The sequence below is a fragment of the Macaca mulatta genome, chromosome 8, assembly GCF_049350105.2.
Source record: "Macaca mulatta isolate MMU2019108-1 chromosome 8, T2T-MMU8v2.0, whole genome shotgun sequence".
Classification (NCBI taxonomy): Eukaryota; Metazoa; Chordata; class Mammalia; order Primates; family Cercopithecidae; genus Macaca; species Macaca mulatta.
The window spans coordinates 45,470,052-45,485,717 of record NC_133413.1 but is presented as its reverse complement, the minus strand read 5'-3'; the positions used below and the strand labels follow the sequence as shown (position 1 = coordinate 45,485,717).

General features: G+C 39.1%; 1 pseudogene; it reads left to right on the top strand.

Moving 5' to 3' along the window:
- The first annotated feature begins 8,369 nt into the window (after positions 1–8,369).
- Positions 8,370–15,666, top strand: part of LOC713088 (ras-related protein Rab-4A pseudogene) — a 123,346-nt pseudogene continuing 116,049 nt past the window's right edge.

Below are 15,666 nucleotides of genomic sequence, written 5' to 3'. Positions count from 1 at the left end.
CCCTAGGTAGTACCATTCAGGACATAGGCATGGGCAAAGACTTCATGTCTAAAACACCAAAAGCAACGGCAGCAAAAGCCAAAATTGACAAATGGGATCTCATTAAACTAAAGAGCTTCTGCACAGCAAAAGAAACTACCATCAGAGTGAACAGGCAACCTACAGAATGGGAGAAAATTTTTGCAATCTACTCATCTGACAAAGGGCTAATATCCAGAACCTACAAAGAACTCAAACAAATTTACAAGAAAAAAACAAACAACCCCATCCAAAAGTGGGCAAAGGATATGAACAGACATTTCTCAAAAGAAGACATTCATACAGCCAACAGACACATGAAAAAATGCTCATCATCACTGGCCATCAGAGAAATGCAAATCAAAACCACAATGAGATACCATCTCACACCAGTTAGAATGGCGATCATTAAAAAGTCAGGAAACAACAGGTGCTGGAGAGGATGTGGAGAAATAGGAACACTTTTACACTGTTGTTGGGATTGTAAACTAGTTCAACCATTATGGAAAACAGTATGGCGATTTCTCTTCAGTTTTTTTCTGAAGATATTTCCTTTCACCATAGACCTGAATTTGATCCCATATATTCCTTCGCGAAGACGTCCATGATGGAGTTTCCAGGCTGCGTAAAGTAAAGACAGATTTAACTATGTGAGACGAATACACATAGCACAGAGCAGTTTCACAAAAAGCTTTTTAGAGTATTTGTCTGAGGCTATTTCCCTTTTCACCACAGGCATCAATATGCTCCCGAATACCCCTTGGTACCTTTTTCTCCCAAAGGTTTTCCCAGATGCTGTCTAAGAAAAGAGGTATAACACTGTGAGTGGAATACACACGTCACAAAGTAGTTCCTCGGAAATCTTCTCTCCAGTTTCTATCTGAACGTATTTCCTTTTTCACCATAAGTCAAAAAGCGCTCCCGAATATTCCTTAGCACACTAAACAAAAAAAGTGTTAGTATACTGCTCAATGAAAAGAGAAGATGAACTGTGTAAGTGGAATTCACACGACACAGAGCTGTTTCACAGAAAGCTTCCTTTTGTTTTTTGTCAGAGGATATTTCTTTTTTAGCATTTTCTAAAGAGTGTTCCCAAATATCCTTTCTCAGGTTCCACAGAAACAGTGATTTCAAACTGCTCAATCCAAAGGATTATTTAACTCTATGTAATGAATACACACATCAAAAAGCAGGTGTTCAGAAAGCTTCCCTCCAGTTTTCAACGGAAGACATTTCCTTGCTCACCACAGGCCTCTGGGTGCCACTAAATATCCCTTCACAGATTCCTCAAAGACAGAGTTTCCAAACTGGGCAATGTAGAGTAAGCTTTAACTCTGTGAGATGAATGCACATATCAGAGAGCAGTTTCTTGAAACGATTCTTTCTGGGTTTTGTTTGAGGATATTTCACTTTTTGCCATAGTCTTCAATGCGCTCCGACATATCACATTTTGGTTTTACAGGAACAGTGTTCAAATACTGCCTTATGAGAAAAGTAGTAAAACTCCCTGAGTGGAAGGCACACATCACAAAGCACTTTCTCAGATATCTTCTCTCCAGTTTTTATCTGAAGATATTTCCTTTTTCACCATAGGCCTGAATGTGCTCCAGAATGTCCCTTCATGGGTCTGTCCATGACAGAGTTTCCAAACTGCTTAATATAAGGAAAGTTTAATCTATGTGATATCAGTAAACATATCTATCACAAAGCAGTTTCACACAAAGCTTTCCAGGTTTTCTCTGAGGATATTTCCTTTTTCACCATAGTCCTGAAAGTGCTCCCGAATATTCCTTCATAGATTCATCCATGACAGAGTTTCCAAGCTGCATAATGTACAGAAAACTTTATCTATGTCAGATGAATACACATAACACAGAGCAGTTTCACAGAAAGCTTCTTTCCAGTTTTTGTCTGAGGCTATTTCCCTTTTCACATTGGCGTCAATATGCTCCCAGATATCCCTTGGTACCTTTTTCTCCAAAAGTGTTTCCCCGATGCTGTATGAGAAGAGAGATATAACACTGAGAGTGGAATGCGCACGTCACATTGCGGTTCCTCCAAAGCTTTTCTCCTGTTTCTATCTGAACATATTTCCTTTTTCACAGTAACCCTCAAAGAGATCCTGAATATCCCTTTGCATGCTAAATATAAACAGTATGAGAAAACTGTTCAATGGAAAGAGAAGCTTAACTGAGCGAGAGGATTTCACACAACACATTGTAGTTTCACAGAAAGCTTCCTTCTGGTTTTTATCTGAGGATATTTCTTTTTCCATATTCTAAAGAGTGTTCCCAACTGTCCTTCCTCAGATTCCACAGAAGCAGTGATTTCAAGGTGTTCAATCCAAAGAATGGTTTAATTCTATGAGAAGAATAAACAGATCACAAAGCAGTTGCTCAGAAAGCTTCTCTGTAGTTTTTATCTGAAGATATTTCCCTTTTCACCATAGGCCTGAATGTGCCCCCGAATGTTCCTTCACGGATCCGTCCATGACGGAGTTTCCAGGCTACGTAATGTAAAGAAGGCTTTATCTATGCGAGATGAATAAACATAGCAAAAAACACGTTCACAGAAAGCTTCTTCCAGTTTTTATCTAAAGATATTTCTTTTTTCACCATATTCCTGAATGTGCTCCTGAATATTCTTTCACGGATCCGTCCATGACGGAGTTTTCAAACTGTGTAATGTAAAGAAAGTTTTATCTATGTGAGATGAATAAACATATCTATCACGAAGCAGTTTCACAGAAAGCTTCTTTCCAGTTTTGGTCTGAGGATATTTCCTTTTTCACCATAGCCGTCCATATACTCCTGAATGTCCCTTGATTGCTTTTCTCCAAAGGGATTCCCCAATCCCCTATGAGAAGAAAGGTATAACTCTCTGAGTGGAATGCACACATCACAAAACAGCTCTGTGGAAAGCTTCTCTCCAGTTTCTATCTAAAGATATTCCCGTTTTCACCAAAAGCCTCAAAGTTCTCCAGAATATCCCTTCGCAGACAAAAACAGTGTTATAATGCTGCTCAATGAAATCAGAAGCTGAACTGTGTGAGTGGAATTCACACCACACAGAGCAGTTTCATAGAAAGCTTCCTTCTGGATTTTATCTGAGGATATTTCTGATGCAGCATATTCTAAAGAGCGTTCCCGAATGTCCTTTCTCAGGTTCCACAGTGCAGTGATTTCAAACTGTTCTATCCATAGAATGATTTAACTCTATGAGATGAATGCACACATCACAATGAAGATGCTCAGAAAATTTCTCTACAGTTTTCAAGGAAGACATTTCCTTGCTCACCACAGGCCTCTGGGCGCCAATTAATATCGCTTCACAGATTCCTCAACACAGTTTTCAAACTAGACAACGTAGACTAAGCTTTAAATCTATGAAATGAATGCACATATCAGTGAGCAGATTCTTGGAACGTTTCTTTCTGGGTTTTATTTTAGGATGTTTTCCTTTTAGACATACTCTTCAATGTGCTCCAAAATATCACTCTGAAGTTTCTCAGAAAGCTTCTCTCCAGTTATTATCTGAAGATATTTCCATTTTCAACATATACCTGAATGTGCTCCTGAAAGTCCCTTCGTGGATCCGTCCATGACAGAGTTTCCAAGCTGCAAAAAGTAAAGAAAGCTTTATCTATGTGAGATGAATAAACATAGCAAAAGGAAAATTCACGGAAAGCTTCTTTCCAGTGTTTATCCAAAGATATTTCCTTTTTCACCATAGTCCTGAATGTGCTCCCGAAAGTCTCTTCGCTGATCCATCCATGAAAGAGTTTCCAAGCTGTGTAATGTAAAGAAAGCTTTACTTATGTGAGATGAATAAACATATCACAAAGCAGTTTCACAGAAAGCCTCTTTCCAGTTTTTCTCTGAGGCTATTTCTCTTTTCACCAAAGGTGTCAATATGCTCTCAAATATCTCTTGGTCACTTTTTCTCAAAGAGGGTTTCCCCAATGCTGGATGAGAAGAGAGGTATAACACTGTGACTGGAATGCACACATCACAAAACAGTTTCTCAGAAAGCTCCTCTCCCATTTTTATCTGAAGGTATTTCCTTTTTCACCATAGACCTGAATCTGCTCTCAAAAGTCCCTTCGTGGATCCGTTCATGAAGGAGTTTCCAAACTGCATAATAAAAGGAAAGTTTTATCTATGTGAGATGAATAAACATAGCAAAAAGCAGATTCACAGAAAGCTTCTCTCCAGTTTTCATCTGAAGATGTTTCGTTTTTCCATACAGTACTGAAAGTGCTCCCCAATGTCCTTTCGCGGATTCGTCCATGACAGAGTTTCCAAACTGCATATTATAAAGAAAGCTTTATCTATGTGCAATCAATACACATATCTCAGAACAGTTTCACAGAAAGGGTTTCCTGATGCTGTTTGAGAAGAGAAGTATAACACCGTGAGTGGAATGCACACGTCACAAAGCAGTTCCTCGGAAAGCTTCTCCCCAGTTTCTATCTGAACAAATTTCCATTTTCACCATAAGCTTCAAAGCGCTCCCAAATATCCCTTCGCATGTTAAACATAAAGTGTTAGAAAACTGCTCAAGGAAAAGAGAAGCTTAACTGAGCATGAAGAATTCACACGACGCATAGCAATTTTACAGAAAGCTTCCTTTTGGTTTTTTCTGAGGATATTTCTTTCTCCATATTCCAAAGAACATTTCCAAATTTCCTTCCTCAGATTACACAGAAACAGTGAATTCAAACAGCTCAATCGAAAGAATGGTTTAACTCTCTGAGGTGAATACACACATCACAAAGCAGTTGCTCAGAATGCTTCTCTCCAGTTTTCATCAGAAGACATTTCCTTACTCAACACAGGCCTCCGGGAACCACTTAATAGCAATTCACAGATTCCTCTAAGACAAATTTCCAAACTGGGCAATGTAGAGTAAGCTTTACCTCTGTGAAATGAATCCACATATCAGAGAACAGTTTCTTGGAACACTTCTTTTTGGGTTTTATTTGAGGATATTTCACTTTTCCTCACAATCTTCAATGCGATCCGAAATATCACTTTTTCGGTTTTACAGGACCAGTGTTCAAACACTGCCTTATGATAAAAGAAGTATAACTTCCTGAGTGGAATGCACACATCACAAAGCAGTATCTCAGAAAGCTTCTCTCCATTTATTATCTGAAGATATTTTGTTTTTCACCATAGGCCTGAATGTGTTCCCGAATGTCCCTTAGCAGATACTTCCATGACTGACTATCCAAACTGCATAATATAAAGAAAGTTTTATCTATGTTATATGAATAAACATATCTATCACAAAGCAGTTTCACAGAAAGCTTCTTTCCAGTTTTTGTCTGAGGTTATTTCCTTTTTCACCATAGCTGTCCCTATATTCCCGAGTGTCCCGTGTTAGCTTTTTCTCCAAAAAGGATTCCCCAATCCTCTATGAGAAGAAAAGTATAATTCTGTGAGTGGAATGCACACATCACAAAGCAGCTCGTCAAAAAGCTTCTCTCCAGTTTCTATATGAAGATATTTCAGTTTTCACCATGAGTCTCAAAGCGCTCCTGAATATCCCTTAGCAGATTAAACTAAAACAGTATTAAAATACTGCTCAATTAAAAGAGAAGTTTAATTGTGTAAGTGGAATTAATACGACACTGAGCAGTTTCACAGAACGCTTCCTTCTGGTTTTTATCTGAGGTTATTTCATTCTCAGCCTATTCTTAAGTGCGTTCCCAAATGTCCTATATCAGGTTCCATAGAAACAGTGAATTCAAACTGCTCAATCCAAAGAATGGTTTAACTCTATGAGATGAATACACACATCAGAATGCAGTTGCTCAGAATGCTTCTCTCCAGTTTTCAATGGAAGACGTTTCTTTGCTCACCAAAGGCCTCCGGGAACCACTTACTATCCCTTCACATATTCCTGAAAGACAGATTTTCAAAACTGGGCAATGTATAGCAAGCTTTAACTCTGTGAAACGAGTGCACATATCACAGAGCACTTTCTTGGAAGGCTTCTTTCTGGGTTTTATTTGATTATATTTCACTTTTCTCCATAGTCTTCAAGGCGGTCCGAAATATGAATTTTTCTGTTTTACAGGAAGAGTGTTCAAACACTGCCTTATGAGAAAAGAGGTGTAACTCCCTGAGTGGAATGCACACATCACAAAGCAGTTTCTCAGAAAGCTTCTCTCCAGTTTTTATCTGAAAATATTTCCTTTTTCACCATAGGCCTGAATGTGATCCCAAATAACCCTTCACGGATCCGTCCATGACGGAGTTTGGAAGCTGTGTAATGTAAAGAAAGCTTTATCTATGTGCGATGAATAAACATAGCGAAAAGCAGATTCACAGAAAGTTCTTTCCAGTTTTTATCTGAATATTTCCTTTTTCACCATAGTCCTGAATGTGCTCCAGAATGTCCCTTAACGGATCTGTCCATGACAGAGATTCCAAGCTGCAAAATGGAAACAGAATTTTATCCATGTGAGATGAATACACATATCACAGCGCAGTTTCACAGAAAGCTTCATTCCAGTTTTTTTCTGAAGCTATTTGCCTTTTCACATTTGGCGTCAATATGCTCCCGAATATCACTTGGTACTTTTTTCTCCAAAAGGGTTTCCCCGATTCTGTATGATAAGAGAGATATAACACTGTATGTATAATGCATACATCACAAAGAAGTTCCTCGGAAATCTTCTCTCCAGTTTCTTTCTGATAATATTTCCTTTTTCACCATAAACCTCAAAGCACTCCCGAATATCCCTTCACACGCTGAACATAAACAGGGATAAAAAACTGCTCAAAGAAAAGAGAGGCTTAACTGAGCAAGAGGAATTAAGAGGGCACAGAGCAGTTTCACGGAAAGCTTCCTTCTGGTTTTTATCTGAGCATATTTCTTTCTCCATATTCTAAAGAGCGTTCACAAATGTCCTTCCTCAGATTCTGCAGAAGCACTGATTTCAAACTGCTCAATCCAAAGAATGGTTTAACTCTATGAGATGAATACACACATCACAAAGCAGTTGCTCAGAAAGCTTCTCTCCAGTTTTCATCAGAAGACGTTTCCTTGCTCACCACAGGCCTCCGGGCGCCACTTAATATCCCTCCGGAGATTTCTCAAAGACAGAGTTTCCAAACTGGACAACGTAGAATAAGCATTAATGCTGTGAAATGAATGCACATATCAGAGAGCAGTTTCTTGGAATGCTTCTTTCTGGGTTTTATTTGAGGATAGTTCACTTTTTGCCACAGTCTTCCATGCGCTCCAAAATATCCCTTTTTCGGTTTTCGGGGAACAGTGTTCAAACACTGACTCATGAGAAAAGAGGTATAAATCTCTGAGTGGAATGTACACATCACAAAGCTGTTTCTCATAATGCTTCTCTCCAATTTTTTCCGAAGATATTTCCATTTTCACCGTAGTCCTGAATGTCCTCCCGAATGTCCCTTCGTGGATCCATCCATGACAGTGTTTCCAAGTTGCGTAATGTAAGAGGTTTGAATATGCTCCCGAATATGCCTTGCAGACTAAGAAAAAACAGTGTTAGAATACTGCTCAATGAAAAGAGAAGCTTAACAGTGCGAGTGGAATTCACGTGACACAGAGCAGTTTCACAGGAAGATTCCTTCTGGATTTTATCTGAGGGTATTTTGTTTTCAGCATATTCTAAAAAGTGTTGCCAAATGTCCTTCCTCAGGTTCCACAGAAACAGTGATTTCAAACTGCTCAATCCAAACAGTGGTTTAAGTCCAGGAGATGAGTACACAATCACAAAGCAGTTGCTCAGAAAGTTTCTCTCCAGTTTTCATAGGAAGACATTTCCTTGCTCACCACAAGCCTCCGTAGGCCACTTAATTATCCCTTCTCTGATTCCTCAAAGACAGAGTTTCCAAACTCGGCAACATTGAGAAAGCTTTAACTCTGTTAAACGAATGCACATATCAGAGAGCAGTTTCTTGGAACACTGCTTTCTGGCTTTTATTTGAGGATACTTCACTTTTCACCATACCCTTCAATGTGATCTGAAATGTCAGTTTTTTGGTTTTACATTAATGATGTTCAAACACCGCATTATGAGAAAAGAGTTATAACTCCCTGAGTGAAATTAACGCATCACAAAACAATTTCTCGAAAAGCTTCTCTCCAGTTTTTATTTGAAGATATTTTCTTTTTCACCATACTCCTAAATGTGCTCCCTAATGTCCCTTCGTGGAACCATCCATGACAGACTCTCCAAGCTGTGTAATGTAAAGAAAGCTTTATTTATGTGAGATGTATACACATAGCACAGAGCAGTTTCACAGAAAGCTTCTTTGCAGTTTTTGTCTGTGACTATTTCCCTTTTCACCATAAGCGTCAATATGCACCCGGACATCCCTTGGTACCTTTTTCTCCAAAAGGGTTTCCCCGATGTTCTACAAGAAGAGAAGTATGACACTGTGAGTGGAATGCACAAGTCACAAAGCAGTTGCTCGGAAAGCTTCTCTCCAGTTTCTATCTGAACATATTTCCTTTTGCACCGTAAGTCTCAAAGCACTCTCGAATATCCCTTCACACACTAAGCACAAATAGTATTAGAAAACTGCTCAATGAAAAGAGAAGCTTAATTGAGTGAGAGGAATTCACACGACACAGAGCAGTTTCACAGAAAGCTTCCTTCTGGTTTTTATCTGAGGATATTTCTTTCTGCATATTCTAAAGAGCATTCCCAAATGTCCTTCCTCCGATTACACAGAAGAACTGATTTCAAACAGCTCAATCCAAAGAATGGTTTAACTCTATGAGATGAATACCCACATCACAAAGCAGTTTCTCAGAAAGCTTCTCTCCGGTTTTTATCTGAAGATATTTTCTTTTTCACCATAGATCTGAATGTGCTTCCGAAGGTCCCTTCGCGGATCCGTCCATGACGGAGTTTCCAAAGTGCATAATATAAGAAAAGTTTTATCTATGTGAGATGAATACACATATCTCAGAACAGTTTCACAGAAAGGGTTTCCCCGATGCTCTATGAGAAGAGAGGTATAACACTGTGAGTGCAATGTACACATCACAAAGCAGTTCTCGGAAAGCTTCTCTCCAGTTTCTATCGGAACATATTTCCTTTTTCACCATAAGCCTCAAACCACTCCTGAATATCGAGTGGCATGTTAGACATAAACAGTGCTAGAGAACTGCTCAATGAAAAGAGAAGCTTAACTGAGGGAGAGGAATTCACAAGACACATAGCAGTATCACAGAAAGCTTCCTTCTGCTTTTTGTCTGAGAATATTTCTTTCCCCATGTTCTAAAGAGCGTTCCCAAATGTCCTTCTTCAGATTCCACAGAAACAGAGATTTCAACCTGCTCAACCGAAGGAATGGTTTACCTCTATGAGATGAATACACACATTACAAAGCAGTTGCTCAGAAAGCTTCTCTTTCGTTTTTCACCATTGGACTGAACGTGCTCCCAAAATATCCTTTCACGGATCCGTCCATGACCGTGATTCCAAGCTGCGTAATGTAAAGAAATTTTTTTCTATGTGAGATGAATACACATATTACAGAGCAGATTCACAAAAAGATTCTTTACAGTTTTTTTCTGAGGCTGATTCCCTTTTCACCATAGGCATCAATATGCTCCTGAATATACCTTGGTACCTGTTTCTCCAAAATAGTTTCCCCCATGCTGTATGAGAAAGGAAGTATAACACTGTGATTGGAAAGCACACATCACTAACTTCTTCCTCGGAAAGCTTCTCTCCAGTTTCTATCTGAACATACTGCCTTTTTCACCAACAACCTCAATGCAATCTCAATAATTCCTTCGCATGCTAAACGTTAACAGTGTTAGAAAATTGCTCAATGAAAAGAGAAGTTTAACTGAGCGAGAAGAATTCACATGATGCATAGCAGTTTCACTGAAAGGTTCCTTCTGGTTTTTATCTGAGGGTATTTCTTTCTCCATATTCTAAAGAGCGTTCCCAAATGTCCTCTCTCAGGTTCCACAGAAACAGTGATTTCAAACTGCTTAATCTAAAGAATGATTTAACTCTATGAGATGAATACACAAATCACAAAGCAGTTACTCAGAAAGCTTCTCTCCAGTTTTCAACGGAAGACATTTCCTTGCTCACTGCCTGCCTCCAGGTGACACTTAATGTCCTTCACAGATTCCTCAAAGATAGAGTTTCCCAACTAGGCAATAGAGAGTAAGCTTTAATTCTGTGGAATGAATGCACATATCAGAGAGCACTTTCTTGGAACGCTTCTTTCTGGGTTTTATGTGAGGATATTTCACTTTTCCCCATAGTCATCAATGCTCTCTGAAATATCACTTTTTCAGTTACAGGAACATTGTTCAAACACTGCCTTATGAGAAAAGAGGTATAACTGCCTCAGTGGAATGCACGCACCACAAAGTCTTTCTCAGAAAGCTTCTCTCCGGTTCTTATCTGAAGATATTTCCTTTTTCACCATAGTCCAGAATGTCATCCCAAATGTACTTTCATGAATGCGTCCATGACGGAGTTTCTAACCTGCCTAATGGAAAGAAAGCTTTAACAATGTGAGATGAATAAACGTAGCAAAAAGCAGATTCACAGAAAATTTCTTTCCAGTTTTCATCTGAAGATCTTTCCTTTTTCACCATAGTCCTGAATGCGCTACAAAATGTCCTTTTGGGGATCCGTCCATGAAAGAATTTTCAAGCTGCGTAATGTATGGAAGGCTTTATCTATGTGAGATGAATAAACATATGTATCACAAAGAAGTTTCACAGAAAACTTCTTTCCAATTTTTGTCTGAGGATATTTCCTTTTTCAACATAGCCGTCCATATACTCCCGAATGTCCCTTGGTAGCTTTTTCTCCAAAAGGGACTCCCCAGTCCTCTATGAGAAGAAAGGTATAATTCTGTGAGTGGAATGCACACGTCACAAAGCAGCTCCTCGGAAAGTTTCTCTCCAGTTTCTATCTGAACATATTTCCGTTTTCACCACAAGGCACAAAGCGCTCCCAAATATCCATTCACAGATTAAACACAGTGTTAGAATACTGCTCAATGAAAAGAGAAGCTTAACTGTGGGAGTGGAATTCACAAGACACAGAGCAGTTTCACAGAAAACTTCCTTCTTTATTTTAACTGAGGGTATTCGTTTTTAAGCATATTGTAAAGAGCGTTCCCAAATGTCCTTTCACAGGTTCCACAGAAACAGTGATATCAAACTACTCAATCCAAAGAATGATTTGACTCTATGAGATGAATAAACACATCACAAAGCAGTTAGTTAGAAAGGTTTTCTCCAGTTTTCATCGGAAGATATTTCCTTGCTCACCACAGGCCTCCAGGCACCACTTAATATCCCTTCACCGATTCCACCAAGACAGAGTTTCCAAACTGGGCAAAGTAGAGTAAGCTTTAACTCTGTGAAAGAAATGCACATATCAGAGACCAGTTTCTTGGAACGCTTCTTTCTCGGTTTTATTTGAGGATATTTCACTTTTCGCCATAGTCTTCATTGCGCTCTGAAATATCACATTTTCGGATTTACAGGAACAGTGTTCAAACACTGCCTTATGAGAAAAGAGGTATAACTCCCTGAGTGAAATGCACACATCACAAAGCAGAGTCTCAGACAGTTTCTCTCCAGTTTTTATCTGAAGGGATTTCCTTTTTCACCATAGGGGTGAAAGTGCTCCCGAATGTCCCTTCGCAGATCCGTCCATGATGGAGTTTCCAAGTTATGTAATGTAAAGAAAGTTTTATCTATGTGGGTTGAATAAACATATCTATCACAAAGCAGTTTCACAGAAACCTTCTTTCCAGTTTTTGTCTGAGGATATTTCCTTTTTCACCATAGCCGTCCATATACGCCCGAATGTCCCTTGGTAGCGTTTTCTCCAAAAAGGATTCCCCAATCCTCTATGAGAAGAAAGATATAACTCTGTGAGTGGAATGCACACATCACAAAGCGGCTCATCGGAAAGCTTCTCTCCAGTTTCTATGTGAAGATAATTTCGTTTTTACCATAAACCTCAAAGCACTCCTGAATCTCCCTTTGCAGACTAAACAAAAAGAGTGATACAATACTGCTCTGTCCATGAAAGAGTTTCCAAACTACGTAATTTTAAGAAAGCTTTATCGATGTGAGACAAATAAACATAGCACAGAGCAGTTTCACAGAAAGCTTCTTTCCATTTTTTGTCTGTGGCTATTTCCCTTTTTACCATAGGCATCAATATGCTCCTGAATATCCCTTGGTATCTCTTTCTCCAAAAGGGTTTCCCCGATGCTGTATTAGAAGAGAGGTATAACACTGTGAGTGGAATGCACACGTCACAAAGCAGGTTCTCAGAGAGCTTCTCTCCAGTTTCTTTCTGAACATATTTACTTTTCCACCGTAAGCCTCAAAGTGTTCCCGAATATCCCTTTGCACGCTAAACATAAGCAGTGTTAGAAAACTGTTCAATGAAAGAGAAGCTTAACCGAGTGAGAGAAATTCACACAAGACATAGCAGTTTCACAGAAAGCTTCCTTCTCGTTTTCATCTGAGGATATTTCTTTCTCCATATTCTAATGAGCGTTCCCAAACGTCCTTTCTCAGGTTCCACAGAAACAGTGATTTCAAACTGCTCAATAGAAAGAATGATTTAACTCTATGAGATGAATACACACATCACAAAGCAGTTGCTCAGAAAGCTTCTCTCCAATTTTCATCGGACTACATGCCACTGCTCAACAAGGGCCTCTGGGTGCCACAAAATATCCCTCAGCGGATTCCTCAAAGACAGAGATTCCGAACTGGGCAATGTAGAGAAAGCTTTAACTCTGTGAAATGAATGCACATGTCAAAGAGCAGTTTCTTGGAACGCATCTTTCTGGGTTTTATTGTGGAGAGTTCACTTTTCGTCATAGTCTTCAATGCGCTCCGAAATATAACGTTTTTGGTTTTACAGGAACAGTGTTCAAACACTGCATTATGAGAAAAGAGGTATACCTCCCTGAGTGGAATGCACACATCACAAAGTAGATTCACAGAGAGCTTCCTTCCCGTTTTTATCTGAAGACACTTCTTTTTTATGATAGTCCAGAATGTGCTACGAATGTCCCTTCGCGGATCTGTCTCTGACAGAGTTTCCAAGCTGCGTAATGTAAAGAAAGCTTTATCTATGTGAGATGAATACACATATCACAGAGCAGTTTCACAGAAAGCTTCTCTCCAGTTTTTGTCTGGGGCAATTTCCCTTTTCAACACAGGCGTCAATACGCTCCAGAATATACCTTCGTACATTTTCTACAAAACGATTTTCCCGATGCTGTATGAGAAAAGAGGTATAACACTGTGAGTGGAATGCAAACATCCAAAGCAGTTCCTCAGAAAGCTTCTCTCAAATTTCTATCTGAACATAATTCCTTTTTCACTGTAAACCTCAAAGTGCTCCTGAATATCCCTTCATAGGCTAATCATAACCAGTGTTAGAAAACTGTTCAATGAAAAGAGAAGCTTAAGTGAGTGAGAGGAATTCACACGACACATAGTAGTTTCACAGAACACTTCCTTCACTTTTTTCTCTGAGGATATTTTTTTCTCCACATTCTAAAGAGCCTTCCAAAATGTAATTCCTCAGATTCCACAGAAACAGTGATTTTAAACTGCTCAATCCAAAGAATGGTTTAACTCTATGAGATGAATATACACATTACAAAGCACTTGCTCAGAAAGCTTCTTTCCAGTTTTCATTGGAAGGTATTTCGTTGCTCATCACAGGCCTCCAGGCACCACTTAATATCCCTTCGCAGATTCCTCAAAGACAGGATTTCCAAACTGCACAATGTAGAGTAAGCTTTAACTCTGTGAAATGAATGCACATATCAGAGAGTAGTTTCTTGGAACCCTTCTTTCTACGTTTTATTTGAGGATATTTCACTTTTTGCCATAGTCTTCAATGCGCTCTGAAATACAACTTTTTCGGTTTTACAGGAACAGTGTTCCAACACTGCCTTATGAGAAAAGAGGTATAACTGCCTCAGTGGAATGCACGCACCACAAAGCAGTTTCTCAGAAAGCTTCTTTCTGATTTTTATCTAAATATATTTCCTTTTTCACCATATTCCTGAATGTGCTCCCATATGTCCTTTCACGGATCCGCCCATGACGGAGTCTCCAGGCTGTATAATGTAAAGAAACCTTTATCTACGTAAATAAACATAGCTAAAAGCAGATTCACAGAAAGATTCTTTCCAGGTTTTATCTGAAGATATTTCCTTTTTCACCAAAGTCGCGAATCTACTCGTGAAAGTCCTTCCGCGGATCCGTCCATGAAAGAGTTTCCAAGCTGCGTAATGTAAAGAAAGCTTTCACTATGTGAGATGGATACAGATATCACAGAGCAGTTTCACAGAAAGCTTCTTTCGAGTTTTTGCCTGAGGTTTTTTACCTATTCACCATAGGCATCAATATGCTCCCTAATATCCTTTGGTACCTTTTCCTCCAAAAGGGATTCACCACTGCTGTATGAGAAGAGAGGTATAACATTCTGAGCAGAATGCACACGTCACAAAGCAGTTCCTTGGAAAGCTTCTCTCCAGTTTCGATCTGAACATATTTCTTTTTCACCGTAAGCCTCAAAGCGCTCCCGAATATCCCTTGGCATGCTAAACCTAAACAGTGTTAGAAAACTGCTCAATGAAAAGAGAAGCTTAATTGAGGTAGAGGAATTCACACGACACATAGCAATTTCACAGAAAGCTTCCTTCCGGTTTTTATCTGAAGATATATCTTCCTCCATATTTTAAAGAGCGTTCCCAAACGTCGTTCCTCAGATTCCACAGAAACAGTGATTTCAAACTGCTCAATCCAAAGAATGATTTAACTCTATAACATGAAAACACACGTCACAAAGCAGTTGTTCAGAAAGCTTCTCTCCAGTTTTCAACAGAAGACATTTCCTTGCTCACCACAGGCCACTTAATATTCCTTCGTAGATTCCTCAAAAACAGAGTTTCCAAACTTGGCAATGTAGAAATAAGCTTTATCCCTGTGAAATGAATGCACATAACAGAGAGCAGTTTCTTGGAACATTTCTTTCTGGGTTTTATTGGAGGATATTTCACTTTCACCATAGTCTTCAATGCACTCCGAAATATCACTTTTTCAGTTTTACAGGAACAGTGTTCAAATATTGCTTTGTGAGAAAAGAGGTATAACTCCCTGAGTGGAATGCACACATCACAAAGCAGTTTCTCAGAAAGCTTCTCTCCAGTTTTTTATCTGAAGATATTTCATTTTTCACAATAGGCCTGAATGTGCTTCTGAATATCCCTACATGGATCCATCCATGACAGTTTTTCCAAGCTGTGTAATGTAAAGAAAGCTTTATCTATGTGAGATGAATAAACATAGCAAAATGTAGATTCACAGAAAGCTTCTTTCCAGTTTTTATCGGAAGATATTTCCTTCTTCACCACAATCCTGAATTTGCTCCCAAATGTCCCTTCGCGGTTCCATCCATAACAGAATTTCCAAGCTGCGTAATGTAAAGAAAGCTTCATCTGTGTGAGATGAACACACATGTCACAGATCAGTTTCACAGAAAGCTTCTTTCTGGTTTTTTCTGAGGCTATTTCCTTTTTCACCATAGGCGTCCACATGCTCCTGAACATCCCTTGGTACCGT